Source organism: Tamandua tetradactyla, chromosome 4 (genome assembly GCF_023851605.1).
Source record: "Tamandua tetradactyla isolate mTamTet1 chromosome 4, mTamTet1.pri, whole genome shotgun sequence".
NCBI classification, from domain to species: domain Eukaryota; kingdom Metazoa; phylum Chordata; class Mammalia; order Pilosa; family Myrmecophagidae; genus Tamandua; species Tamandua tetradactyla.
The window spans coordinates 6,162,542-6,177,036 of NC_135330.1; the positions used below are offsets into that span (position 1 = coordinate 6,162,542).

The following is a 14,495-nucleotide window of genomic DNA, read 5'->3' on the forward strand; positions in this document are numbered from 1 at the left end:
CACGGCCAGGTGACACCCGTGTGGCTCCTGGTGTCTGTACCCACCGCCCTGTGACCTGGGAATCCCGGGTCACCTATCTCCGGTGTCGGGTCTCCTCCTGGAATCTTCCCGAAGGCGGGGCCCCTGCTTTCCCTGCACGGACATCCCGCACACCACGCACCGAGCGTTCTGCAGCCAGTGTCCTGCCCGGGCGGCCCGCCAGTCCCCACAGCCATGGAGCTGGGGCGGTCTCCCGGCTGAGCTCAGAGGTGACCCGTAGATGGGCTCTGTCAGGCAGCTGCTGGGAGAGAAGGGTTGGGGACCCAGGCCTGGGGGGCAGGTGAGGGGAGGAGACTGGAGGGGAGAAGTAGAGAACGGGACGGAATACAGAGACCTCCACACGTCCAACATCGAAAAGGACTCTGATGGATGCAGAAGCAGAGACGGTCTGCATGGGGGACTCCTTCCAGCAAGGCCTCGGGGCCTGCACTGAACTCCTGAGCTTCTCCTACAACCTGCTGCGCCTGCGGTTCTCCCAGCTTAGTGATGGAAACTCCAACACATGCTGCGTCCAAGAAACGTAGACGCTCAGACACAATGTCCAGTTAGTCAGCCATTCGTGTGTCCTCAGTGGTCACGTCTGGGCGCTGATCCACTCTGGGTTCCTCCCCCTGGGCACTGCTGAGGTTGGGTTCGGGCAGTTCCGTGGGGGGGGCTCGCCCGTGCATTGGGGGATGTTCGCCACGTCCCTGGTCTCGGCCGACCGACCAGTGTCACTAGAATGACCCAGCGCCACCCACAGGCCTGCCCAAGTCTTGACACTCAAACCGTTCTCGCAGCCCATTCTCCCCTTTTCTGGGACTCGCACCTCTTTTAGTTCAGTCTAGAGGTACTTCAGGGGCCATTTTACTCCACCACCCCGTGCATCCCAGAGCAGCAGATGAGCCGTGCAAGGGGGAGAATGTGGTTAGATGGGGTCCCCTCCCCTCGGAACCCCTCACCAGCACGTGCTGCCATCCCGGCCCCCTCCCGATGCCACCGGAGGAGAGTTAGGTCCTGGGTCAGCCTCAGGGACCGGCTGGAGGTGACACCCGGCGGGGAGGGACATACAGGGAAACCCCCTGCCCACTGCAGTCCTGTCCACGAGGACCCTCAGAGGGTCCTGACGTGATGCGGAAACCAAGATTCCACTCCTGTATGGGGCGGCTGGAGGAGAGAGATGAGAAGGAAGAGGAGAAATCACATGAGGTTGCCCGATGTAAAGTCACCACGAAGCCGACCTCCCTGGACCCGGGTCCTCCCGGGACTGATGAATTGAGTCAGGCACCAGAGCCCAGTTTGTCACAGCCCAGAGCACCACCCGGCCACCAGTGAGCAGGCGACCCAGACTCCCCACCTGGTAGCACCGCACTTCCCCACACAGGGTTCCTGTGCATTCCAAGCAGGCAAGTGAATCACTTTTGCTTCCAACTGCCCTTAGTGGAAGAGAGGTTCGCATGTGAAGGAGATAGAAAAACCCTCAGAAAAAGAGCAGGTGTCTTTACCCTCTGGAAAAAAACAACACACTTCTTCATTTTAATTCCCACTTCCCAGGTAGTGTCTCACCTCCACCATCAGCGTGCACTTAGTTTATTTTTAATGCACACCTGGTGGAGACTAAGATGAAGCTGAGAAGTTCACAAAGAAGATTTCAAGTAGAGTAACCATTTTTAAAATTTAAATATACATTGCAAAAACAACCCAAACACATAAATGCGTTGTCACCTAAGCCATATTTATAAAGATGGTAGAATTATACATAAACAATAAAAATGTCATAAAATGCCTTTAAATATCTGCTACTTCCACTAAAATTTATCTCTGTCTTCAAAATCTGACAGCCAATGCCAGAAATCTCCTTGAAAGAAAAAGAAATTGTAAATAACTCAAAGCTTTGTACATTCAGAGTTAGACATAAGCAAAGAAAATTGGTCCTGAAGTTAAAGGCCTGGAAAATTGGCTTTTTTTTTTTTTTTTTTTACAGGAAGAATCCAGAGTCAGTGTTGAGTTTTGAAGGCAATTTGACTCCTCATTAGCTTTGCAGAGAACTGGAAATTCAGCTGTGGATGCAACTGACATGATCATGATTTAATTCTATGAAATGTTCTCATCGCAACAGACAAACCAGCACTTGCCCAAACACCACTTGGCCAAGTTGACACATGAACCTGACCAACACATCCCCACAGGGTTCCTAGACGATCTTTGGCCACAGAGGGACAAACTGCACCCTTGGCACATGTCTCACTCTGAAATGAGAGGTATTATATGACAGCATACCTTGCTCTCTGTCACAATGCCACATCAGTTTCAAAATGTATCGAGGTGTATAAAACAGAAGAACAAAAATGGAAGGCTTGTACCAGCGGACATTAAGACTTAGAGAGACAAAGGCGTGTCCTGGAGGCATCAGGCCACACAAGTAGAGAAATGGACTGAGTTGAGAGACCTGAAACTGACCCACACAAATATGGTCAACTGCTTTTTAATCGAAGCAGGTCAATAATGGTGCCGAAACAACTGGGCATCGATATCGGGGGAATAAGCCATTATTTCTATCTCACACTAAATACGAACGTTCACTTTAGGTACACCTGAGACCAAGAAACACACACGTTAAAGCTGTAAAGAATCTTGAAACTATCTTTGTGGCTTCTCTTTGTGGTAGAAGGCAAGATTTATTAAACAGGAAAAAGAAAGTATAAGTATAAAAGAAAGAAGTAATAAATTAGGCTCGTTAACATTATAAATACCTGCTAACAGAGGGCACCATTAAGCAAGTGAACCGGTAAGCCGCACGCAGGGAGGAAATAGTCATAAAATACATCTGCCTACAAACCTTTATGGGGATGTACAGTGAGCTCCCCCAACCTGATAATAAAATCATCAAACCACCCAAGTCCTTTAAATGGGGAAACACAAGACTTTTGGCAGGTTTTCTAAAGTTTGGCATCTACCTGTCTTTCATAGCAGGTTCCTCACCTAGGCATATTTCCAAGAGAGATGAAAATAAATGCCCACCACACTGCTCAAGCAATGAGTGTTCAAAGACGCTTTATAACAAGAGCCAAGACTGGATACGACCGAAATCTCCGTTTTGTGGTCAACGGCAGAGGCGCTCTCGTACGTTGTGCAATGGAGGCCTGGTCAGCAATGAAGGGGGACTGCTGGCTCATTCACGGTGGTTATCAAAGCTAGGGCCCGCCAGGTCTCTGTGGCGCAATCGGTTAGCGCGTTCGGCTGTTAACCGAAAGGTTGGTGGTTCGACCCCACCCAGGGACGCTTGTTTTATTTTCGAAAATGGGGTGCTTGCCAAAGTGCTTCCCACCTGCACATCTTCTCCGGGAAACCTTGCTCCTCCCCGTCCTCTGAATCTTCTGCACAGTAGGACTGCCAGATAGAGTCACCTCGGTTAACTGCTGGTTTCTCAGAAGAACTCTGGGGCACTCCGCTTCTGGGGTCTTGGAACTACCGTTTTTGTCCTTCACATTTTTTTGGTTTTAATATTTTTATTGAGTTATCTTCACACACACACAGCATCCATCCAAAGTATGCCATCAGCGGCTCACGCTGTCATCACATGGTTGTGTATCCATCACCATGATCATTTTCAGGACATTTACATCACTCCAGAAAAGGAAATAAAGAGAAAACACCGTACATCCCATATCTCTTAGCCCTCCCTCTCATTGACCACTAGTATTTCAATCGACCCAATTGTTTTTTACCCATTATCCCACCTAAGAGTTGCTTTATTTTCATTATTTTTTTACTCATGTGTCCCTAACTTGGATAAAAAGAGCACCAGACATGATGCTCCTTTTATCTACCTTGTCAAAAGATGGGTAGAACATATGGAATAAAAATAAATAATAGGGGGAACAAATGTTAAAATAAATTTAGTTTGAAATGCTAGTGATAAATGAAAGTGAGGGGTAAGGGGTATGGTATCTATAATCGTTTTTTTTTTCTCTCTGTTATCGTTTTATTTCTTTTTCTGTTGTCTTTGTATTTCTTTTTCTTGAATTGATGCAAATGTTCTAAGAAATGATGAATATGCAACTATGTGATGATACTGAGAATTACTGATTATATATGTAGAATGGAATGATATGTTAATGTTTTTGCTTGTTCTTAATTTTTTTAATTAATAAATTTTTTTTAAAGAGCACCAGACAAAAGGTTTTCACAATCGCACAGTCACATTGTAAAAGCTATATAGTTGAACAATCATCTTCAAGAATCAAGGCTACTTACTGGAACACAGCTCAACAGTTTCAGATACTTCCCCTAGCTACTCCACCATAAACTGAAAAGGCATATCTATTTAATATGTAAGAATAACCTCCTGGATAACCTCTTGACTGTTTTGATTATCTCAGCCACTGAGACTTTATTTTGTCTCCATTTCTCTCCTCCCCCTTTTGGTCAAGAAGGTTTTCTCATTCCCATGATGCCATTTTCCAGCTCATCCCAGGAGTCCAGTCCCATGTTGCCAGGGAGATTTAACCCCCCATAGGGGTGGAGGGCAGTGAGTTCACCTGCCTAGTTGACTTAGAGAGAGGTCACATCTGAGCCACAAAAGAGGCTCCCTGGGGGGCGACTCTTAGGCATAATTATAAGTAGGCTTAGCTTCTCCTTTGCAGGAAGAAATTTCATAGGGCATCTCCAAGATCAAGATTCACGCTACTGAATTAGTTGTCCCCACTGTTTGCGAGAGCATCAGAAATTCCCCAGATGGGGAAGTTAATTTTCCTCTCTTTCCCCAGTCACCCTGGGGGACTTGCAAATATTTTTTATTGTCTGCCTAAATTACTCTTGGATGTATCAGGGCATCACACCAACTTGCACAAACCAACAAGTTTTCACTCCTTATTCAAAATCGCGTGTACTTATTATGGTGTTTGAATCAGCTGATCATACAAGTTAAATTAGCTAATATGCTACCAATAATATAAATATTTGCACCAAATAAACATCTCTCCCTTGGGTCTCACACCCAAGTTGAAGTTTTAAAGTGTGGACGTATCATCTGTATTCTGATTTATCTTAGTTCTATCCAGATGATTCATATTTCCAGTTAAAGTCTGATCACTTTGTCAACTTTGTAACCAGTTGTTGATGGGGTAATTCCGCTGTTCATAGCTTCAGTGCTTTGAATCTGAGTCTCAGGTATTACATAAATAAGGAAATTTCAGGGAACACCAGGTTATATGCAAATGGCTCAGTATCTCAGAATTTAGAAAGAAGCCAATTCTTGAAAATGTGACTGCTGTAAGAGCTTATAGTCTAGGGCCCTTTACACGAGGCCCCAACCTGATAACCCATGCTGTCGACTTCAGTTCTCTGAGTTTGTATATGATAGTGAGTCCATATGAGGGAGACATGGTAATATTTGCCTTTTTTGTTTCTGTTATTTCATTCAACCTACTGTCCTCAAGGTTCATTCACCTAGTTGCATCCTCACAGCTTCATTCCTTCTTGCAGCTGCTCAGTAGTCAACTGTATCTACATGCTTTTTGACAAAGGAATCTCTATCCTATTTTGTTTGTACTGTCCTTCATTTGGCCCTTTACATATGGTTGTTTTTTTTTTTAACTGGAAAATGGTTCTTTCATCTGCATAGTGACAGACAATCACGAAAAATGGAGTGGAAAGTACTAGGGGAGAATGACAGCACACAATTTGATAACTGTCAGCCATCTGTTTCATGCTATTAAAGAGAAAAAATGAAAACTTAGGATATCTGTGTAATATTAGTAAATTAACCCTCCTTGCTAATTAATCCCAGTCCACTTGAAATAAAATGGAATAATACATTGAGGCTTCCATTGTGTGCTAAGCATGACTGTTCCGTGGTGATAGGCATGAACTCAGGAGGCCGAGAGCCTGGGTTTGGCTCCTCGCCTCGCCAGATGATAGAGTGAAGATTGGAAGGTCCTATAACCTCTCTGAACCCCATTTTCATGTAAAGAAATCAATATAATTATAACACCTATCTCATAGGACTGTTGTAAAGATTAAATGATTTAATAAAGATAGACAATTGACACTGAGGCAGGAATACAATAAGTATTAAATAAATGTTAACCATTATTAGTAATGGTTTTCCTCACCTCATGAGGAAAAGGGCCCCATCCTTTTCCTTCTAATTTTATCACCCAGAAAGATCCCTTACCTTTAGCTGGTGAATGATAAATTTTTGTTGAATAAGCAAATGAGTAAGCATCCTTAAAACTCAATCACTTTCCTTATGTTCCATACATTTAAAAAAATGGTTTACAATATAAAATTCCAGTTATGAAGGGAGTAATATCAAGAGTTTAGTGAGTAGATTCAGATGTCTTCTTTTCTTGACCTAAACTCTGAATTTAAAATATATATTTTAAATGTGAAACTTAGAATTAGAGGTTAATACTGACCCATTGCCCTATATTCTATTCTTCATAGATGGTGTCTCTGCTATCCCCAGAGTCCCATAAAAGTGTCCGTGCCTGTTTGAAAGGATTATATGCCTGAGAAAAGCCAGGTTTTCATCCTGATCCTCCTGTGGAGGCGGCCATTTCTTTACTCCCTGTCCAGCACTGTCGGCTGGAGGCTTGATTAGATTATCTCCCTGGAGATGTGACACCCCCTATTGTGGGGGCCCCCCCGGCAGGGCAGGCTCTGATCTCTGGGGAACTAGTGTCCTTGTTTGCCTGTCCGCCAGGCTCTGGAATATTGCTTCCTGGAACTGGGGAGTTTCCCGCAGCTCAGACACAGGGTTTTCCTGGTGGGTCCCCATATCCACAGGGTCTTCCCTACGGAAAGAGGCTGCTGCCAGCTGCACAACCACTCACACCGCGTAAGTCTCTCTTCCGGATCTCTGAGAGGCTGTGCCACTCTTCCCACTTGTAGGACGGGCTCCTGTTGTCTTGAGGTCCAGCCCTAAAGGAGGGCTCTGGGAGCGCCTCATGAGCGCTCCGGGGATCAAAATCATTTCCACTATGGCAGGGACAGGGCGGAGGATCTGTGTTGGGCACCAGAGCTTCCATCAGCCACTGCAGCTGCCCGCCAAGTCGCAGTTTTAATGAACACATTGGCACTGCTAAACACACACTGTGAACACAGACACAGAGAAAGCAGGAAGGTTCGCCTTTCTAAATGTAGGGTTGGAGACAATGAAAATAGAGATACCAAAATTTGCATTTAAATATAATAAAGAAAACTGGCATTTGGGACTGTATGAAGTTAAGCTAGCAAGTAATGAGAAGATGAAGCAACAAACAGTATGTCAGAGATGCTAAGAATAATATTTGCAGCATTACCATTTCCATTGATTTCTGAGAGTGTATAGTAACTACACATGCATCCAGAGCTCTGAGTTTTCACTTTTCTTCTCAGTGAAGGTACATTTCCATAGACTGTCCATACAGGAGTAGTTTTAACGTAACATGCCGGTGAAACACTTTCCATTAAATATTCACAAGCAGAGTTTTTACCGTATTTTATATTTTAATAACAACATTTCAGGTTCATCAAATCACTGGAATTTTAAGTTTGGCAATGAATATGAAATAACTTTTGGACTTACAGAGTGATTCTATCATTACTTAAAATGCCTCTTAATAAGTTAGGAAAAAAAAATAACAAGTTGAGAAAAAATAAACCTTCCTTTTTTATAGAGAGAATGTTTAATTTTCATTGCTTATTTTGGAAGCATCTAGTGAGAGGAAAGAATACATATGTAATTAAACGAATTGGTAGATAGTTGAATAATGTTTTTAGTTTTTAAACATTCTCATCAGTTGTGTTAATTTTTACTTCATGTTCACTTATAATATATATTAGCAGTTCAAGAATGAAGTGAAATCTAAAGCAGGATGTATGAGACACCTGCATATAACTGACAATGGCAGGCACAAGGACACTTTACTCTGGGAACTGCACGGGGAGATTTATGAAGGCACGTGACAGCGCACCTAAAATTGTGTCATCAGTTACTATAAGCAGAAAGCTAACTTTATTGTACTTGAGGAATGAATGTACTCAATGTACTTAGTCTAGTCTCAGTTACCTTAGTTTAAATGTCTAATGTCTCTAGTTTTCCGCTTTAAAATGTATTTCTAATTTGTATAGCTGCAGGTATTCTTGGACTGCAGGGTTATTGTCAAGTGTGATTTCTGTTTTTATTTTATATAATCATCTAATGTGACATGCTGACTTTTACAACTTAAATGGCATTAAATAATTTTAATAAATGTATATTTGACAACCTATGAAATGGAATTTCATAGGGGAAAAAAGGATATAGACAATAGAATAGAGAATTCTTTGTCACGTAAACATGTAGAGAGTAAAAAAAAAAGGCAGTTCCAAGACCCCAGAAGCGGAATTCCCAAGGTTTTTTCTGAGTAACTAATAAGGAGTAGATTATATTTTGGCAGGCTGGTTGCGTAAAAGAGGCAGAAGACAAGGGAGGGACAGGTTCGGGAAGATGGGGGGGGTAGAAAAGGGCCCTTGACAAGCACGTTGCCTTGTGAAAATACAAGGGGCATCCCTGGGTGGGCTCGAACCACCAGCCTTTCGGCTAACAGCCAAACGCGCTAACGAATTGCGCCACAGAGACCCGATGGGACAACAGTTCGATAACGTCATGATCGAGCACTCATTCCAATTTCAGTGCATGACATGCCAAGAACTGTTATTCCCGATTCACCCCATGGTGGAGATATCAGTCGTATCCAGTCTTGGCTCTCGTTATCAAGCTTCTTTGAACATTCACTGCGTGAGCGGTTTGGTGGGCATATATTTTCTCATCTCTCTTGGGAAATGCCTAGGTGAGGAACTCCCGCTATGAAAGACAAGTAGATGCCAAACTTTAGAAAACCTGCCAGAAGTTTCCCAGTGTTGTTGTGCCCGTTACATCCCCACGCACGAGTGTGAGAGTTGTGTTTGCTCCACATCTTCACCAAGGTTGGGGTTTTCAGCCTTTATCATTTGAACCACTCTGCAGGGAGAGGCGGGGACTCGGCGGTTTTACTGTCCATTTCCCTGACACCTGGGCATACTGAGCAGCCTTCCATGTGCCTTTTCATGTAAGGCCATTTGTGTGCCTTTCCTTCCAAAACATGTCTTGTCTTTGCCCATTTTAAATACTTGGGTGGGTTGATAATTTTATTATCAGGTTGGAGTTGCTCATTGTACATTCCAGATAAGACTTGTGGTATGTGATTTGTGAATATTTTCTCAGGTATGTGGCTTGCGGTTTCGCTTTCTTAATGGTGTCTTTACTTAAGAACATGTTTACAATGTTGATGAGCCTAATTTATCACTTCTTTCTTTTATACTTATACTTTCTTCATCCTGCTTAATAAACCGTACCTTCTACTGAGTCACAAAGACAGTTTCATAATGCTTTACAGCTGTAACGTGTGTGTTTTCGGTCTCGGGTCTACCTCAAGTCAGTTTCCCTGTGCAGTGCGAGGGAGAAATAACGGGGTATTATTCCCCTGACATCGAAGCCCAGTTGTGTGAGCTCCGTTATTAACTGCGCTGATTGAAAGGCAGTTGACCATGTACGTGTGGGTTGGTTTCAGGCCCCTCAACTCAGCCCATCTCTGGCGTTGGGGGTCATTCTCCTGGCATCAGGTGACCGAGACAGGGACATTGCAGAACATCCCCCCAATGCACGGGCGAGCCCCCCACACGGAACTGCCCGAACCCAACCTCAGCAGTGCCCGGGGGAGGAACCCAGAGGGGATCAGCGTCCACACGTGACCAGTGAGGAGACACGAATGGCTGACTGGACATCGGGTCTGAGGCAAACACCAGCTTCTCATTTCCTGGACGCAGCATGTGTAGGAGTTTCCATCACTGAGCTGGGAAAACCGCGGGCGCAGCAGCCTGTGAGCTCAGGAGTTCAGTGCAGGCCCCGAGGCCTTGCTGGAAGGAGCCCCCCCCCCCCCCCCCATGCAGCCCGTCTATTCCTGCATCCATCACACTCCTTTCCCAGGCTGGAGAGGTCGGGGTCTCGGGGCTGGCCCTTCTCTCCCTGGTCGCCTCCCTCCAGCCTCCTCCCCTCACCTGCCCCCAGGCCTGGTCCCCAACCCCTCTCCGGCAGTCGCCAGGTAGAGCCCATCTGTGGGTCACCTCTGAGCTCAACCGGGTGACCCACCTCGCTCCATGCCTGGGGGGACTGGCGGGCCTTCCGGGCAGGACACTGGCCGCAGAGCGCTCGGTGTGTGGTGCGGGATCTCCGTGCGGGGAAAGCAGGGAGCCCAGCCTTCGGGAAGATTCCAGGAGGAGCGCCAGCACCGGGAAGGTAGGTGATCTGGGACTCTCAGGTGCCAGGGCGGCGGGTACAGACACTAGGAGCCACACAGGTATCATCCTCCTAGGAGGCTAGGATTCGGTGCTTTCACTGCCTTGGTCCGGGTTTGATTCCCGGTCAAGGAAGATTTTGTTGGCAGCTCTCTTTTTCATCCATCACCTTACTTCTCTCGCCAGAGAAAAAGGTACTGTGCGTCCAGCGCCAAATGTCAAGTGCCAGACCCTATAAAATAATTAACTCAAAATGGATCAAAGGCCTAAATATTATATCTAAGAGCATAAAAGTTTTAGAAAAAACGTAGGAAATATTTATAAATCTTATAATAGGAGGCGCTCCCCACACCTTACAAAGCATGAGCATTGAAGAAAGAAATGGGAACTTCTCAAAATTAAACATTTTGTGCATCAAAGAACTTTGTCAAAAAAGGAAAAAGACAGCCTACACAATGGGAGACAATATTTGGAAATGATATATCAGATAAGCATCTGATATACAGAATATAAAAAGAGATAGTTCAACACAACAACAAAAAGACAAACAACCCAATTACAAAATGGGCAAAAGACATGAACAGGCACTTCTCAGAAGAGGAAATACAAATGGCTAAAAGGCACATGAAAAGATGCTCAATTTGCCTGGCTATTAGGGAAAAGCAAATCAAAAGCACAATGAGACATCATCTCACATCCACCAGAATGGCCATTATCAATAAAACAGAAAACAACAAGTGCTGGAGAGGATGTGGAGAAAGAGGCACACTTATCCACTGTTGGTGGGAATGTCAAATGGTTCAACCACTAGGGAAGGCAGTTTGGCAGTTCCTCAGGAAGGTAAGTATAGAATTGTCATATGACCCTGACAATACCATTGCTAAGTATCTGTTCAGAGGACATGAGGGCAAGGACACAAATGGACACTTGCACACCAATCTTTATAGCAGCATTATTTACAATTGCCAAGAGATGGAAACAGCCCAAATGTCCGTCAACAGACAAGTGGTAAACAAGCTGTGGTGTATACGTATGATGGAATATTACGCAGTGGTAAGACAGAATAAAGTCATGAAGCATGTAACAAAGTGGATAGAACTTAGGACAGTATGCTGAGTGAGATTAGCCAGAAACAAAAGGACAAATACTGTATAGTCTCACTGATATGAACTAACATTAGTGAATGAACTTGGAGAATTTCAGTGAAGAGCAGAGAACATCAGAACATCAGAGATAGAAATAGGGTAGACATGGGTAATTGGAGCTGAAGGGATACAGATTGTGCAACAGGACTGATTGTAAAAACTCAGAAGTGGATAGCACAATACTACCTAACTGTAACACTGGATGAAGCTGAATGTGAGAATGATAGAAGGAGGAGGGCTGGGGGCACAAACGACTCAGAAGGAAAGATACACAATAAAGACTGAGATGGTATAATCTAGGAATACCCAGAGTGAATAATGATAGTGACTAAACGTACAAATTTTAAAATGTTTTTTGCATGAGGAAGAACAAAGGAATGTCTATACTGCAGGATGTTGAAAATAGATGGTAACTCATATTTTAAAACTTTAATTTACGTGTGAGACTAAAGTAAAAAAATGTTTATTTGGTACAAAATTTATATTTTGACTAGTACATTTCCTAATATAACTTATGTGGACAGTTTAATTGAATACCATAAGTACTTGGAACCTTGAGTAGGGCATGAGACTTTGTAGGTTTGTCCAGAGTGATGCCCCAATAAATCTGAGTGATTTGAACAGTGAAAAAAAAGTATTTGCAAAGTCCCCTTGGGGAATGGTGAGAAAGGGGGAAAATTCACCTTCCCCAAGTGGAGAATTCTTGATATTCTCACAAGCCATGGGGACAAACAAAGCAATAGACCGAGCCCTTGATCTTGGGGCTCTTTCAGCCAACACGATAAGCAAACTCACTGCCCTCCTCCTCTCTACATGGGACATGACTCCCAGGGGTGTGGACCTTCCTGGCAACGTGGGACAGAAATCCTAGAATGAGCTGGGACTCAGCATCAAGGGATTGACAAAAGCTTCTCAACCAAAAGGGGGAAGAGATAAATAAGACAAAATAAAGTGTCAATGGCTGAGAGATTTCAAACAGAGTCAAGAGGTTATCCTGGAGGTTATTCTTATGCATTATATATATCACATTTTTAGGTAAGGTGAAATGGAGAGGCTGTAGGGAACTGCCTGAAACTGTAGAGCTGTGGTCCAGTAGCCATGTTTCTTGAAGATTATTGTATAATCATATAGCTTTCACCATGTGATTGTGTGATTGTGAAAACCTTGTGTCTGATGCTCCTTTTATCTATGGTATGGACAGATGAGTGAAATATATGGATTAATAATAATAATAATAGGGAGAAAAAATGTTAAAATAAATTAGATTGAAATGCTAGCGATCAAAGAAAAGGAGGGGTAGGGGGTACAGAAAAAAATACTGGAAACAAAAGCTAAAATATATTGGGGAGATGGAAATTCAGGCAGTCAATGGGGGTAAGAGGTATGGTACATATGAATTTTTTTTCTTTTTTCTTTTGATTCTTTTTCTGAATAGATGCAAATGTTCTAAGAAATGATCATGGTGATGAATAGGCAACTATGTGATGATATTGTGAGTTACTGATTATATACCAAGAATGGAATGATCATACGTTAAGAATGTTCACGTTTGTATGTTGTTATGTTTATAAATAAATAAATAGATAGATAAATGACAAGGGCCACTGCCACCACTGCAGAAAGCCAAGGAAGGAGAAGCCCCTGTGCGCACTTCCCAGGAAATCCCGAGGCCACCCTTACGTCCTCACCAGTCAGTGCTGTGCTTTCCGTAGCCAGTGCCCAGAGTGTCCGGGTCTACGCGGCCAGGCAGAGATGCAAATCCCTGTCCGGCTTCATCCGTGACCTAGCTCCAGGAGCCGTTGGGGCTGAGCTCGAGCAACCGAGGCCGCGGCCACATCCTGACGATGGCGCCTCCTTGGAAATGAGGGCTCAGCGCCGGCCCCTCGGCTCCGCGTGCTGGTGACCTTCTCACTGGGCGGCGGGGGAGGAGGCTGGGGGCGAGGCCCGTGGGGGGAGGGAGAGCCGCAAGCGGCGGCCGTACAATCCTGGAGGGCTGCGTGGAGACGGTGTGCAGGGAGAGAGCCGGGCGGGCGCCGGGCAGGCAGCCGGGGAGCTTCGCGGGAAACGAGAAGTGTCCAGTCAGCGCCCGAGCAGGGCAGGTGGAGGAGTCACCCCACACGGTGAGCAGGACGGTGGGTGCCGCCTCCCAAACCCCACCAGATCATGGACGGCCCAGTCCGCAGCTCGGGAGACCCGCCGAGGCCCGCGCACGTCTTCTCTCTCCCCGCGCCGTCTCCCCGAGGAGTGGAGGGGAACGTCGTGTCCGCCTGGCCCTGGAGGGGAGCCGGACCAGTGGAATGGGAGGCCGAGCCCCGAGGAGGCGGCCGTGCGGGGCGCGGGACCTCGGGCGCCTCTGCGAGAGCCGGGTGGGGACGGGGGGGCGGGGGGACGCGCGGGGACGGGCGCGGGAGGGCGCGCTGGGCCGGCGACGTGTGCTCGCAGACTTCCCCGGGGGCGCCCTGGGCGGGAAGCGGGTCTCCCGGGGCCAGGCTGGCCCGTGGCGCCTCGGCAGCTGCCGACCCTGCGATGTCCCCTCCTGGAACCCTGCGCGGCGAGGTGTGCATGGGTGGGGGTTCGCGTGCGCGCTGCACCCCACGTCGGAGCAGGCCTGCGGGCAGCTGGGTGGCGCTTCTCACACGCTTCCTTTCTGTGGCCTGGCATGCAGGCAGCCCAGGACTCTAAATTCAACCTTGTCCTCTAGGTGACAATTAAGGTACACTTGTCAAAGGAAAGGGATGAATTTTTTTTTTCCTTTTTTTTTACATGGGCAGGCAAGGGAACCGAACCTGGGTCTCCGGCATGGCAGGCGAGAACTGCGCCTGCTTAGCCAGCGTGGCCCGCCCACTTTTTTTTTTTTTTAATTTAGCCTTCTTTCTCGGATAAAATTATTTTCTTATTTTGGAGCTGAAGCCTAGCTTCTGAACATTTACACCCAAGGCCGTTGCTAAGCGCTTGTCAGTTGCAAGATTAGAGACTGCCTGGAGGACATACGTCCTTGTTGGACATTAAAGAGGATCAATCATTGATTTT

General features: G+C 45.7%; 2 non-coding genes across 2 annotated transcripts; one reads left to right on the top strand and one right to left on the bottom strand.

Moving 5' to 3' along the window:
• The first annotated feature begins 3,226 nt into the window (after positions 1-3,226).
• On the top strand, positions 3,227-3,300 carry TRNAN-GUU (transfer RNA asparagine (anticodon GUU)). The gene has a single exon. It is a non-coding gene; the product is annotated as a tRNA-Asn (tRNA).
• A 5,252-nt stretch (positions 3,301-8,552) lies between these two features.
• Positions 8,553-8,626, bottom strand: TRNAN-GUU (transfer RNA asparagine (anticodon GUU)). Its single transcript has one exon. It is a non-coding gene; the product is annotated as a tRNA-Asn (tRNA).
• Between the last annotated feature and the right edge of the window lie 5,869 nt (positions 8,627-14,495).